The sequence below is a fragment of the Crotalus tigris genome, unplaced genomic scaffold (assembly GCF_016545835.1).
Source record: "Crotalus tigris isolate CLP2741 ecotype Arizona unplaced genomic scaffold, ASM1654583v1 scf7180000019298.7629538967:1458412, whole genome shotgun sequence".
Lineage (NCBI taxonomy): Eukaryota > Metazoa > Chordata > Lepidosauria > Squamata > Viperidae > Crotalus > Crotalus tigris.
The window spans coordinates 174,474-189,249 of NW_024097474.1; the positions used below are offsets into that span (position 1 = coordinate 174,474).

The 14,776-nt window shown below is 40.9% G+C and overlaps 1 protein-coding gene across 1 annotated transcript in view; it reads right to left on the bottom strand.

Annotated features, from left to right (window-relative positions):
- Positions 1–14,776, bottom strand: part of LOC120316204 — a 49,479-nt gene that overhangs the window by 20,206 nt on the left and 14,497 nt on the right. The window lies entirely within an intron of this gene.

Consider the following 14,776-nt stretch of genomic DNA (forward strand, 5'->3'; position numbering starts at 1 on the left):
GAAAGTCCAGTTGCCTCCTGTAAAAAAACACCTTTAGGACAATCATGACCTGGATGATGGAGAATCTCCACAGACCTGTCTACAATAGATTGCCTCCACAATATATCCATGCAATCAGTTCCACATGTCCTACTCCATAATTCTATCAGGGAATTTTTTCCTTCACTGGACACAGGCAGAGAGTTGAATCCCTTTGATTGTCTCACTTGTGGAATAACTTTTTTTTCCTGATACTATTTTCCCTCAAAAAACCCTTCCCGTTTTAGATTAGATAACCTTTATTGTCATTTTTTTACTGGGGGCACAACAGCACACATTAAAAATGAAATTGAGTTGCTTGCTCCAAAGGCTACACATATAACGCACATTTAAACATGCTATGCAGAACGTATGTACTGTATAATAAACCTACACTCTTACTTGCACAATATTGCGTAATAAAAATATGTCTTTTGTGTTTCTTCTGCAGTATTGTGTCACACTAAAACCCCAGGGCTAATGAACTGTTTCACATAGACTGATGCAATATTTTATTATTTTTTTTTAAAAAAAAATTAAAAGTAACAGAAATAGCCAAAGATGCCAAAGACCTAATAATTACTGTTTGCAATGGTATGGATTTCTTCACATAGTTAGGAAATAATTGGGCCAGTGTTTTTTAAGAGAAAGCATGCCATTCAAAACTCTGTGGGACTTAACCCTGGCCTTTAGCTTGAGGGGGGAAGGGTGGAAAATCTTCAATATATTTTTCCTAATCAACACTGCAATATTAATAAGCGCAGCTGAGGGTGCATTGAAAACTCACAGCAGGTAATGAAAATGTCGTTCAACTTAGTCTGAAAATTCAGGTTTTAAAAATAAAGAAATGGACGTTGCAAAAAGACAGCGCAGAATAGCCAGAAAGCCTGAATTCCAAATTTAAAGGGCAAAACAGATACTCCTTAATTTAAATTATCTAAGATTAAAACATGACACTTTTTTGCATTATCTTTGAAGCAGAAGTGTGGGGGGGGAACCCACCAAACCATGCACTCATATAGTACAGTAGACTCCTGTTTTTAATACATCCAATTATTCTAAAAGCATTTAACTTTTATAGAAGAAGAATTATTTGGCAAAAGTATTAGGAAATAATTAAAGCCACTTCATTACAATGCAGCTGAAAGGAGCTACAGCCAGTTATTATTACAAGGGTTAGCATCTGCAGTACAGTAGCATATGCAAAATAGAAAAATGGACTTCCTTTGAAGTTAATTATGCATAAGGGAAACAGCTTCCATTTTTTACTAACATACTTCAGTGTAGGCTGCATGGAAGTCAGTAGAACTTATTCTGTATAAACATTAATGTATTCATAAAGTTTTAATCTGCTTTTCCAGGTTTAAAAAAAAACAAATCACAAACTGAGATGCAATTAGAAGCCATTTTGCAATAGATTTAAAACAATGGCGACCCTAATATTCAATTAAAAACAACATACTTAAAGCCATAAGTAGTTTAACAACTAAAATGTACACCATTCATGAACTCACACCGAAAGTAATTTCAAGTAAAGTAAAGCAGCAATTTAATCAAATTCCTGATGGATACCGTATGCTTTATGCTCGTAGCTCTTTTCTTGGGTTGGGATCTGTGATGTCTGTCATGGTTCTGACAGATGAAACTCTTCAAAGAACTTCGAGGCATTGTTTACCTTAAAGAATCTTTATTTGAGTAGCATAACATCGGCACTAACATAATCAAAGCCAAAAACTGAATTCTCCTCTCCTGGACACATAGTATTAAAGCACAATTCCCTCCTCCAATTAACTGTCATAAATCACATTCTCCAATTAGTTTGAAATGCAGGCTTTCCCTCCAATTCTCCAGCCCACCAATTCTTATCATCTCTTATTTCAATCACCTTGGTTCCCACACTAGGTCCAGTATTGTTATATCTAGCTAAACTCTCATGCACCTTCTTCCCCCAGCAACATCTAATTCTAGCTCTAACTAAGAGTAAAACCTAAGGAGAAGAAAAGGGTTGCATCTCCATCTGTTGTCAAAGCAAAAACATCCGATGTTAGCAGCATTGACAATGTGAAGATATGTACTTTATCTACATTACTATTTTCCAATATATATTTTCCGCAACGCATCATTATTATTTTTTTCATGTGCCGACAATCCTCAACTTACAAAGGTTGATTTAGTGACCGTTCAAAGTTACAACTGCACAGAAAAAAGTGAGTTACCACCATGGTTCACATTTACGACTTTTGTAGCATCCCCATGATCGTGTGATCGAAATACAGATGATTGGCAGATGGTTTGTAGAATAGAATATAGAATATAGACTATAAAATATAGAATAGAATAGAATAGAATAGAATAGAATAGAATAGACAGAGTTGGAAGGGACCTTGGAGGTCATCTAGTCCAACCCCCTACTCAGAAAGGAGACTCTACACCATTTCGGACAAATGGCTGTCCAGTCTCTTCTTAAAAACTTCCCATGTTGGAGCATTCACCACTTCTGGAGGCAGGCTGTTCCACTGGTTAATTGTTCTCACTGTCAGGAAATGTCTCCTTAGTTCTAGGTTGCTTCTCTCCTTGGTTAGTTTCCATCCGTTGCTTCTTGTCCTGTCCTCAGTAACTTCTTCCCTTAGAACAGTGGTTCTCAACCTTTCTAATGCCGCGACCCCATAATACAGTTCCCCATGTTGTGGTGACCCCCAACCACTTATACATCACCGGGTGCCAGGGGTGTGGCCAAAGAAAAGGGGGGAAAAAATGGCGGACAGCCTTGTTTGGCGACCCCCGTGAAATGGTCGTTCGACCCCAAATGGGGTCCCGACCCACAGATGGAGAACCACTGCCTTAGAACTGAAGAAGCTTCTTGGCTGAGAAGTGAAATGTTTTCAAACCAAAAAAAAAACCCCCAAGAAAGTCCAGTTGCTTGTCAGAAGTGCAAAAGTGGATCACATGACCTTGGGACACTGCAACCGTCATAAATATGAGTCAGTTGCCAAGCATCGGAATTTTGATCACGTGACCACGATGCCGCTGCAACGGTCATTAAGTGTGAAAAATCACCCGCATGTCACTTTTTCCAGTGCTGTTGTAACTTTGAACAGTCACTAAAGGAACTTACGTAGTCGTCGTAGAAGGGTTGGACTAGAAGACCTCCAAAGTCCCTTCCAACTCTCTGATATTCTGTTATTCAAAAGCACAGACAGAAGGACTTACGAACAGAGCTGGTAATAGGCTGGACTGCATATTATTGCCTTTTAAAGCAGCTTTTCAGCATCTAAAGATGCTGTCAATCCATTTCCCCATCTTGATCAACATTCTATAAAGCAGTATAAATAATTTCTTGGCCGTTATTCACTCCCGTTTCCTTGCCAAACATCCTTCTTTTCACTCCGTTTCAAGCAGCTTCTGTGTCCTCTTTCAATACAGGCATTTTCCATCCATTCCGCTGAGGGATTAATCCACCTCCTACTCATTTTTCTGGCTTTCTTTTCCTGCAATTATTCTATTTTCGTTCCTCATCCCCTTCACTTCTTTTCTTTCACAGGCAGCGTCTTCCCCAAGACCCAATTCTGACACTATCCAAAAAAAATTAAAAAAAATAAATAAAATCAAAAAGGTCCGTCCTACATTCCAGTCCTCTCATCATTCTTGGTGTCCTTCGCTAATTAGTTTAATCTTTCATCATGAATAATCAAATCAATTATGCTTTTAGATTTCTATGCACTGCTTTGAGAGGCCTCTGTAGGAATAATTTTAGGCTTATTAAATTCATTTGAAACAAAAAAAAAAACTTCTTTAAAGCAGATACTCATAAGAATAACAGAACAACGGAGTCACCTAGTCCAATAGTCAGTATTCTTGTTAATTATTGGCTCTCAATAATTTTCCATCTACTTTCATCTTCCTCCCACCTAGTTATTCTTTTGTGATAGATAGATAGATAGATAGATAGATAGATAGATAGATAGATAGATAGATAGATAGATAGATAGATAGATAGATATCTCCGTGTGTGTGTGTGTGTGTGTTTGTGTGTGTGTTTCCCCCCAGATCACATTAATTCAGAATATTACATTTTTTTCCATTTTTTTTTACTAAGGCTTTTACATAATGTGCTCTAATAATATAGAGGAGGCAGCTTTAAAACCTGTGAACTTCAACTCTCAGAAGGGAATTCTAAATTAAACAAGTCTTAAATTTGCCAAGGTTGGGAAATCTGGGTGTAGATTATGTTACCAGCCTTAGTCATAGCAACAACCCAGCCGGCATTCCACAACAACAACAACAACAACAATAATAATAATAATGTTGGAAGGGACCTTAGAGGTCATCTAGTCCAACCCCCTGTTCAGGCAAGAAACCCTATACCATTTCAGACAAATGGCTGTCCAGTCTCTTCTTAAAAACTTCCAGCGTTGGAGCATTCACCGCTTCTGGAAGCAGGTTGTTCCACTGGTTAATTCTTCTGTCAGGAAGTTTCTCCTTAGTTCTACGTTGCTTCTCTCCTTGATCAGTTTCCATCCCTTGCTTCTTGTCCTGCCTTCAGCCGCTTTGGAAAATAGCTTGACTCCCTCTTCTTTGGGGCAGCCCCTGAGATACTGGGAGACTGCTATCATGTCCCCCCTCGTTCTTCTCTTTGTTAAACTAGACATACCCAATTCCAGCAACCGTTCCTTATTATCTTTTAGCCTCTAGCCCCCTAATTATCTTTGTTGCTCTTCTCTATACTCTTTCTAGAGTCTCAACATCTTTTTGACATCGTGGTGACCAAAACTGGATGCAGTATTCCAAGTGTGGCCTTACCAAGGCCTTGTAAAGTGGTATTAATACTTCACGTGATCTTGATTCTGTTCCTCTGTTAATGCAGCCTAACACTGTTTTGGCTTTTTTGGCAGCTGCAGCTGCAGGATGGAAGAGAGGCACATATTTTGGTTACTATGCCAAAGAACGATCAGAGCTCAGATCATTCTGGGCAAATGAGGACCTCACCTGCAAAAACCATCCTGCAACGTACTGTGGCCTTAGATCTCTTTGATACGCAATTCAGAATTGCAAACGTACATAGTTCAGTTTGAAAGTTTAGGAATGCAGAATGAATCAATCAATTTGGAAGTGAGTTCAGCAAGAAAAGAAGATCAATACAGCAAGAAAAACCAAATGCACAGATATAGTCTAGGTCAGCGGCCCCCAAACCTTTGGACACCAGGGACTGGTTCTGTAGAAGGAGGTTTTTCCGCAAACCGGAAGGCGCCTGGATTCGCATGCTGCCTGCATCCCACGAATGGGGCTTGCTTGTTTGTGTTGCCCAGTTTCTGGAATGCTGAGGCCCTGTGCCAGTCCATGAACCAGGGGTTGGAGACCCTTGTTCTAGCTGATATCTGGCTCAACAGCAGTTAACTGCGAGAGGGATCTTGGAGTCCTAGTGGACAATCACTTAAACATGAGCCAGCCATGTGCTGCAGCTGCCAAAAAGGCCAACACAATGCTGGGCTGCATGAACAGAGGGACAGAATCAAGATCACGTGTAAGGTCAATACCGCTTTATAATGCCTTGGCAAGGCCACACCTGGAATATTGCATCCAATTTTGGTCACCACAATGTAAAAAAGATGTTGAGACTCCAGAAAGAGTGCAGAGAAGAGCAACAAAGATGATCAGGGGCCTGGAGGCTAAAACATATGAAGAACAGTTGCAGGAATTGAGTATGTCTAGTTTAATGGAAGGAAGGACTAGGGGTGACATGATAGCAGTCTTCCAGTATCTGAGGGGCTGCCCCAAAGAAGAGGGAGTCAAGCTATTCTCCAAAGCACCTGAAGGCAGGACGAGAAGCCACGGATGGAAACTAACCAAGGAGAGAATCAACCTGGAACTAAGACAACTTAGAAGAATTAACCAGTGGAACAACCTGCCTCCAGAAGCTGTGAATGCTGCAACGTTGGCGGTTTTTAAGAAGAGACTGGACAGCCATTTGTCCGAAATGCTATAGGGTTTCCTGCCTGAGCAGGGGGTTGGACTAGATGACCTCCAAGGTCCCATCCACATCCGTTATTCTGTTAAAGAATGCGGAATAAACAAAATCAATATACTGCAGCCATTTATCAGTATATTCGATATTCTTTTCGCACCTGATCAGCTGGGACATATTCCGGTTTATGCCAGGCAAAAGATTAAAAATGCCATCCAAGAAATCTGGTCACCAATTGCCAGCACAGCCTGGGATGCGTGCCAGTGTTTAAAAAGATAGTTGCCAACGCAGATGGTCAGGTGTCTATAGCCTGAATTAAAAGTAAACTCGGGGTCTATATGCTCACTAATGCTGTCATTTTGCCGTGGAAAGCAACTCAGGAAACTGAAGACAAAGGGGCATTTAAAGTCACGTTCGCCAACATCAGCCAACTTTTTTTGCTTCCAGTTTTTGGCGTAAGGTGACTTTCACCGACGCAGGAAGGTATATATGAATATGTATTGAGTGATGAGGGAAATATAACATTTCAACAGCCCTTCATGAGCTGTTTGCGCCCTAACTGCACCCTTTCCACGCTTTAAGTTTGACATTTTAACATATCTAAGCCATGTTTTGCTAAGGGTTAAGAATCCGAACCTTTTAATCAAGAATAAGAGGGGGGAAAAGCCAACACAGTTCTAGGCTGCATTAACCGAGGGATAGAATCAAGATCACGTGAAGTGTGAATACTTTACAAGGCCTTGATAAGGCCACACTTGGAATACTACATCCAGTTTTGGTCACCGTGATATAAAAAAGATGTTGAGACTCTGGAAAGAGTGCAGAGAAGAGCAACAAAGATGATCAGGGGACTGGAGGCTAAAACATATAAGGAACGGTTGCTGGAATTGGGTAGGTCTAGTTTAATGAAGAGAAGGACGAGGGGGGACATGACAGCAGTCTTCCAATATCTCAGGGGCTGCCCCAAAGAAGAGGGAGTCAAGCTATTCTCCAACGCGCCTGAAGGCAAGACAAGAAGCAACGGATGGAAACTAATCAAGGAGAGAAGCAATCTAGAACTAAGGAGAAACTTCCTGACAGTGAGAACAATTAACCAGTGGAAGAATTTGCCTTCAGAAGCTGTGGGTGCTCCAACATTGGAAGTTTTTAAGAAGAGACTAGACACCCATTTGTCTGAAATGGTATAGGGCTTCCTACCTGAGCAGGGGGGTTGGACTAGAAGATCTCCAAAGTCCCTTCCAACTGTGTTATTCTATTCTATTCTATTCTATTCTGTTCTGTTCTATTCTATTCTATTCTACTCTACTCTACTCTGCTCTGCTCTGCTCTGCTCTGCTCTGCTCTACTCTACTCTACTGTATTCTATTCTATTCTATTTGATTTCTGGGATAAGCATAGCAAACACAACTAGCCTTCCTATGACAATTAAAAGTGCATCAAGCCAAGGAAATCTCTCAATCTTTCTGTCCCAGAGAGCTGAACACTATATCAGATTTAAAAAATTAGCATTCTGGCCTTTCTTGGTTTGTAATTTCTAGTCTGATTTTATAAGCATGGAACAACTTAAGAAGCTTATTTTTTAAAGAAAAAAAACGTTCTTTTTCCATTTTCATGCTTTGTAAAGAAAGTAATGGTTTAGTTAGAAAGGCATTATTCTGAATATTAAAAAGGAGCTGTTTTTGACTAGGAGAATCAATGGCTGTTATTTTGCTCTATGCTCAGAATAACCACGTCTAGAGAAATCATTTACATATGTTTTTTTTTCTCATAAGATTACATTAAAATACATATCCACTAAATCTTGAAAAAGGGGTACCTCCCTAAGGGATATCAACAGACAGTGATGATTACAAGTACTTTTATCTCTCAAAAATTATGCCTTAGTATCACTATTTTTTTAAAAAAAAAAAAAGTTATGTTAACCCAAATTATATTCTCTTGACTTTAAAGTCGGATAGATCCCAATGAAATAATATTAAAAGGTTTACATCTGACTGGATTTTATCTACTTTTAGTACTGGCAAAATATTAGCTCCTCTCAATTCTCTCTTATTCATGTCAATAGCATTTGTTACTTAATCTGGAACAGAGCCAAATCTGTAATTTTGCTGAAATAAATTATTGGTGCTGTCACTGTTCTTTTCAAATCAGTTCTGGAAGCCAAAATTATTAGTGTAGAATTCACATGTCTTAAAGAGAAGAATTTGTATTTCAATGCAGAATTCATGTTCATTTTTGTAAAATGACTGGCTGGGATTGTTAACAATCGGATGAGAAAAGCATTTCTCTGAAGATGTTCAGAAATAACCATAGTTCAGAAACGAAAGTTTTCCTTCTTGACAACTAGTATCTTAAATATTCTATGAATTTTTAGAAAAAGAAAATGTGAAAGTAAGGAAGGAGACCCATAGATCAATAATGTAGAGAATTAGCACTATTTTTACTTTATTTAGTCATAGTGATATATATTATGAATGTTATTTTCTTTTTTTCTTTTTTTTATTAAAAGTTTTACAAATTACAATATAAATGTTATTTTCTCATGAATGTTATTTTCTGATGTAGTTCAAACCCAAGTGTGTGTGTGTGTGTGTGTGTGTGTGTGTGTTCATTCATTAGATGCATGTATTTGAATTGATTTTTTTTCTTTTTCTGAGAATTGCTAACTTTTGGGATCTTAAAAATTCTAATTAGAAATTGGATCTTGAGAGATAAAAGTACTTGTAATTATCACTGTCTGTTGATATCCCTTAGGATATGTATCCTCCTAAATATTGCAAATATTCTTGCAATCCCAAGAACGACAACACAGTCTAGATACAAGGAATTTTAAGTAAAACTTTTAAACCAAGTTTACTAATTAATTACTAAGTTGTGAACACTGAAGCCTGCAATGAAGGCAGAAACCATCCGAATAGGAAAATAGACTTCGCTATTGGAAAAAGTAGAATTTCCACGAATAGTGAACACGCTTTTAAAAAGCGCAAGTTGAGCTCCCCAGAGATTTATTTAACTCAATCTCTTTAAAAGGCACTTTGTTTTTTTAAGTTACCTTGAAAACAACAGGCAACTGTTTTAATCTGTCTGTCTGTTGACAGATTGATGTTCCAGAAGCACGGGGACTTGTGACAGAATGCATTTCCATAAATATTGTGTGGCTGCCGGAGACGTTAAATGTTGTTGGGGCTGTTTGTTGTCAAAATTTCAGGTTTTCGTGGCTTGTTCTCCCACTTGGAGCAGAGGGGAATGGCAATGCTAACGAATAAATCAACGAAAATACGAGACAAAGCAGAATAGGACTGATGGAAGAAGCCAAGAATGGGCTGATGGAATTTGGAAGGGGAAGAACTTGAGTTGCAAAGGATATGTTTAAAAAGCAACTCAACACTTTCAGCGGGGTAGGGGAATCCAAACTACAGGTGGTCCTCTACGTATGAGCACGTCTGAGCTGAACATTTAGGTTGCTAAGTGAGACAGTTGTTAAGTGGGTTTTGCCCCATTTTTCCAACTTTCACGCCACATCAGTTCCGTGGTTAAGTGAACCACTCCAAGGGGTTAAGTTAGTAACCTGGTTGTTAAATGAATTTGGCTTGCCCCGTGGACTTTGTGCATCAGAAAGACGCAAAACGGGATCACAGGACTCCTGGGGACACTGCAACTGTCATAAATATGAGCCCATCGTCTGAATCTGGATCACGTGACCGCGGGGATGCCGTAAGGGCCATAGGGGTGGAAAATGGCCGTCAGTCACTCTTTTTCAATGCCGTTGTTAAGGGGATCGCGGGACAGCGGGACCCGGCAACCGTCATAAATATGAAACGGTTGCCAAGCGTCTGAATTCTGATCATGTGACCACGGGGGAATGCTGTCGGGACTTCGAACAGTGACTCAGTGAACTGTTGTAAGTTGAGTACCACCTTGATGTCCAGGGGAGAAAATCAGATGACAATACAAGGAGGACAAAACAGCCCATGAAGAATCGCACCGGGACGGAGCAGTGAGCAAGACTGCGAGCCTATAAGAGGAAAGATGGTAGAAGGCAGGGGATAGAGAAAAGGAATCAAAAACCCATCCTCTAAAAAAAAAAAAGGAATGAAGAAGGGGAGACAACTCTAAAGATAATAATAATAATAATAATAATAATAATAATAATAATAATAATAATAATAATAATAATAATAAAGTTGGAAGGGATCTTGGAGGTCATCTAGTCCAGCCCTCTGCTCAAGCAGGAAACCCTATACCATTTCAGACAAATGGCTGTCCAGTCTCTTCTTAAACACTTCCAGTGTTGGATGTGCCTAGCTGTTTTGGCAAGCAATACCCTATAGCAGGGATGGCGAACCTTTTAGAGACCGAGTGCCCAAACTGCAACCCAAAACCCACTTATGCATCGTCAAGTGCTGGGTGGGTGTGGCCCATTAGGTGGGTGTGGCCCATTGGCTGGGTGTGGCCCATTGGCTGGGTGTGGCCCACTGGCTGGGCGTGGCTGTGGTGATAATGGCAGACTGGGTGGGACTAAAAAATTCAATCAATCAATTCCAACTTTGCAAGATCTTTTTTTTTCCGTGAGAAGTTGAAATTGGCTGATTGATTGAACCTTTTTTTTTTTCACACGGTGGCAGAGGCCTAAAGCGAAAAGGTTTTATAAAACCCAGCTGAACGCCTAGGACTGGGGCAATGGCGCACATGCCCACAGAGAGGGCTCTGAGTGCCGCCTCTGGCACCCAGGCTATAGGTTCGGCACCACTGCCCTATAGCTATGTGCTCAATACATAATGCGCTATAGCTGTATAACTAAGGCTCTAAACATACATCAGATATGTGCAGGGGGAACCCCTTCAGATGTGTCCACACATCTGGGGGCAGAAGCTATCTGTCATGGTTCCGACAGATGAAACTCTTCAAATAACTTTGAGGCATTGTTTACCTTAAAGAATCTTTATTTGAGTAGCATAGCATCGGCACGTACATAGGCCAAGCCAAAATCTGAATTCCTCTCCCCTGAGCACATAGTATCAAAGCACAATTCCCCCCTCCAATTAACAGTCATAAATCACATTCTCCAATTAGTTTGAAATGCAGGCTTTCCCTCCAGTTCTTCAACCCACCATTTCTTATCATCTCTTATTTCAAAAAACCTTGGTTCTCACCCTAGTTACAGTATTGTTATGTCTAACTAAACTCCCATGCACATTCCTCCTCCTCCTCCCCCCCCCAGCATCATCTAATTCTAACTCTAAGAGTAAAACATAAAATAAAGGAAAATGGCTGCATCTCCATATGTCGTCAAAGCAAGAACATCCAATGTTAGCAGCGCTGACACTATCTTCAGTTGCAGTTTCGTCCGTAAAAAATCCAAAAATGACTTCTAAGGAGTGGAGAATATATACATACATACATACATACATACATATATCTGCCAAATAAAACCTTCCATTTGAATCCACCTGTATTTTCACCGGCCAAACTACTTGGACTCAGAGCGAGGCCGAAGGACGAACTTCATGAAAAAATTAGCAAAGTCATTTAGAGTTTGTTCCTCTGTTTCTGAAAAGGGATTGCTGCTTGTGTGAAGTAGTTGAAGAAGACCCAAAGGTTCTTTTTTTCAGGAGGAGACCGCTGGACTTTCTGGTTTTTCCTACAAAAACGTTTTGCTTCTCATCCCAGAAGCTTCTTCAGCTCTGACTGGATGGTGGGGAAATGGAAGGATTTATACTCCTTGCAGACCGCTGGTCGTTTGCATTCATGCTGCAGGCTACAACACAGTCCTTTCAGCAGTTCCAAGAAGGCTCCACACCCATTTGCACCACTCGGGTGACTCAGAAGACACAGGTAAACCTCCAAGTGGCCTCAATGACTCTCTAAGAGAAGGCAAATGACCAGCAGTCTGCAAGCAGTATAAATCCTTCTGTTTCTCCACCATCCAGTCAGAGCTGAAGGAGCTTCTTGGACGAGAAGCAAAACATCTTCAAAGAAAAAACAAGAAAGTCCAGTTGCCTCTTGAAAAAGCCCCTTTGGGACAACTGAAGACACAAGTAGACCTCCAAGTGGCCTCAATGACTCTTTAAAAGGATGCAAATGACCAGCTGTCTGCAAGGAGTATAAATCTTTCCATTCCCCACCGCCTAGACAGAGCTGAAGAAGCTTCTGGGATGAGAAGCGAAACGTCCTCAAAGAAAAACATGAAAGTCCAGTTGCCTCCAGAAAAAGCACCTTTGGGACAATCAAGACCTAGATGACGGAGAATCTCCCCAGACATTAATTGAAGAAGAAAAAGGCTACTGCCAAACTTCCTCTCTCCTCCTCTTCCTCTTATTAATTCTTGAGCTAAAGCTAAGATCTTTTCCAACCATCTATTGGACAGTGATATTTCTCTCTCTCTCTCTCTCTCCACTGAAATAAGCCCAGGTGGAGTCTGTTTACTTTGTAATTAATGAGAAAGGAAGGAGCTGATAAAATATTAACAATCTTTCCATACTTCTAGCCTCACCAGCTTTAATCTTCAGCAAAGCCTCCATTCAACCGTCAAGGATCAAACAACTGCCTCTCTCTAAGCCAGGGGTCTTCAAACGGCCCTTTGATGACTGGTGGACTTCAACACCCAGAATTCCTCAGCCAGCCTCCATTTTGTTTGTTAGATTTAAGACAGGGGTCTTCAAACTTGGCCCATTGATGACTTGTGGACTCCAACTCCCAGAATTCCTCAGCCAGCCTCCATTTTGTTTGTTAGATTTAAGACAGGGGTCTTCAAACTTGGCCCTTGGATGACTTGTGGACTTCAACTCCCAGAATCCCTCAGCCAGCCTCCATTTTGTTTGTTAGATTTAAGACAGGGGTCTTCAAATTTGGCCCTTGGATGACTTGTGGACTTCAACTCCCAGAATCCCTCAGCCAGCCTCCATTTTGTTTGTTGGATTTAAGACAGGGGTCTTCAAACTTGGCCCTTGGATGACTTGTGGACTTCAACTCCCAGAATCCCTCAGCCAGTGTGCCTGGCTGAGGAATTCTGGGAGTTGAAGTCCACAAGTCATCCAAGAGCCACGTTTGAAGACCTCTGCTCTAAGCCCTGCAAGAGACTCTTTTTGGAAAGCAGAGGTTATTCGCATTAGCAGCGGCCAAAATTAAAGATCAAATCAATTCGTCGATATCTTACGTTTTACCACCACATGCCATAAAAGCTGGAAAGAAGCTAACTATGGTCTTCCCGTCACCACTAGGCCTTTTTCCTTCCATTCACGCTCCCGGTGCAAAATGAAAGCCAGCAAGTTCACTCCTGCGTCTTTACACACTCCTTAACTGTAGCAGAACCGAGTTCATAATCTATACAGCCATCGGTGGAAGCTGTATATCAACCCAGATGAAGTCAACATTTCAGCCATGGGAAGAGCTCTTAATTTAGACTTGAAAAGTCTTCCGTAGAGTAACCTCACTGAATACAGTATGCACATGGATCAGCTCCCAAAAATAAGAATATGAGAAGAAGGAGAAGAACTCCACCAGAAACAAGAGAAAAGTCCAGCCATCATTCAACGTGGATTGATATTTCATCTCTCAAATTTCAAGGACATTCATGCATTTATCTAGGACTTTGTCCCCCTAATCTTTAAAAAAGAAAGAAAGAAAGAAAAGAAACGGTGTTTGCATTGATTCATTTCAACAACAAATTTTTTTTAAAAAACAACAACAACAACAATCACACTAACAAAGGATGGTCTGGACTGGAGGAACCTGTCATTGGTTGCCACCCACACTGAGCCAAACAAGATGTGTGTTAGGCAGAGCGCTAACCGGTTATAACGGATTAAACCCTTTTCTACGCACGTAAATTACCAAATTGGATTGTCTGAAAAGGAAGCCCAGAGGAAAGCAATAACCAAGTCAAAAGCGTAAATTGAAAATTACGGCTGGAACGTAACGCTTCAAATCTTCACTCTCTAGCCTGGATTTCATGAATTTCTTGAGACTGTGACGGTCCCCTGGTCTAAGAAATGCTGCTTTTCATTACTTGGAAGAAAGCTGTTCGTGTTAATGTCGCAAGGATCCACCCTAAGGCTGGATTCTAATTAACAAAGTTCCCGAAGGTTTTCTCCTAAGAAAGCTGGCATTGTGGCGGGCCTTAAAAACCTGGCTTTTTGCCCAGGATTTGGTGTTTGAAGCCCCTTCTGAGTGGGGGGTGGGGGGTGGGGGGGGAGGTTTTGGTCTTTTGGCTCCTTTGTCTCTGCTGTTACGTTCTTTTGTTATTTTTTGTTTTTCTCTGTCTTTTTGCTTTGGGAACTGTCCAGCGTGGGTGGCAGTGAGGCTCTGCACAAGTCGAATAAATAATAATAAGCTTTGGTGTTCAAAAGCCTGCAAGGAACTTTTTTACTAACCAGGGGAGTGAAGCAAAACACCCTGTTTTAAGAAGCACTTCCTATTTGACTTTCCCCAACTCCTGGGACATCCTTTAAGAACCAAAGGAGCAGATTCCTGTCATAAAGCAAGCCCTGTGCACCTGTCAGGAAAGGGAAGGGAAAGGTAGAAGGAAGGAAAAGAAAAAAAAGGAAGGAAGGAAGGAAGGAAGGAAGGAAGGAAGGAAGGAAGGAAGGAAGGAGGGGAGGGAGGGAGGGAGGAAGGGAGGGAGGAAGGGAGGAAGAGAGAAAGGAAAGGAAGGAAGGAACAAAGGAAGGAAGGGAGGGAGGGAGGGAAGGAAGGAAGGAGGGAAGGAAGGAAGGAGAAAAGGAAGAGAGGGAAGGAAGGAAAAAAGAAGGAAGGGAGGGAGGGAGGGAGAGAAGGAAGGAAGGAAGGAGAAAAGGA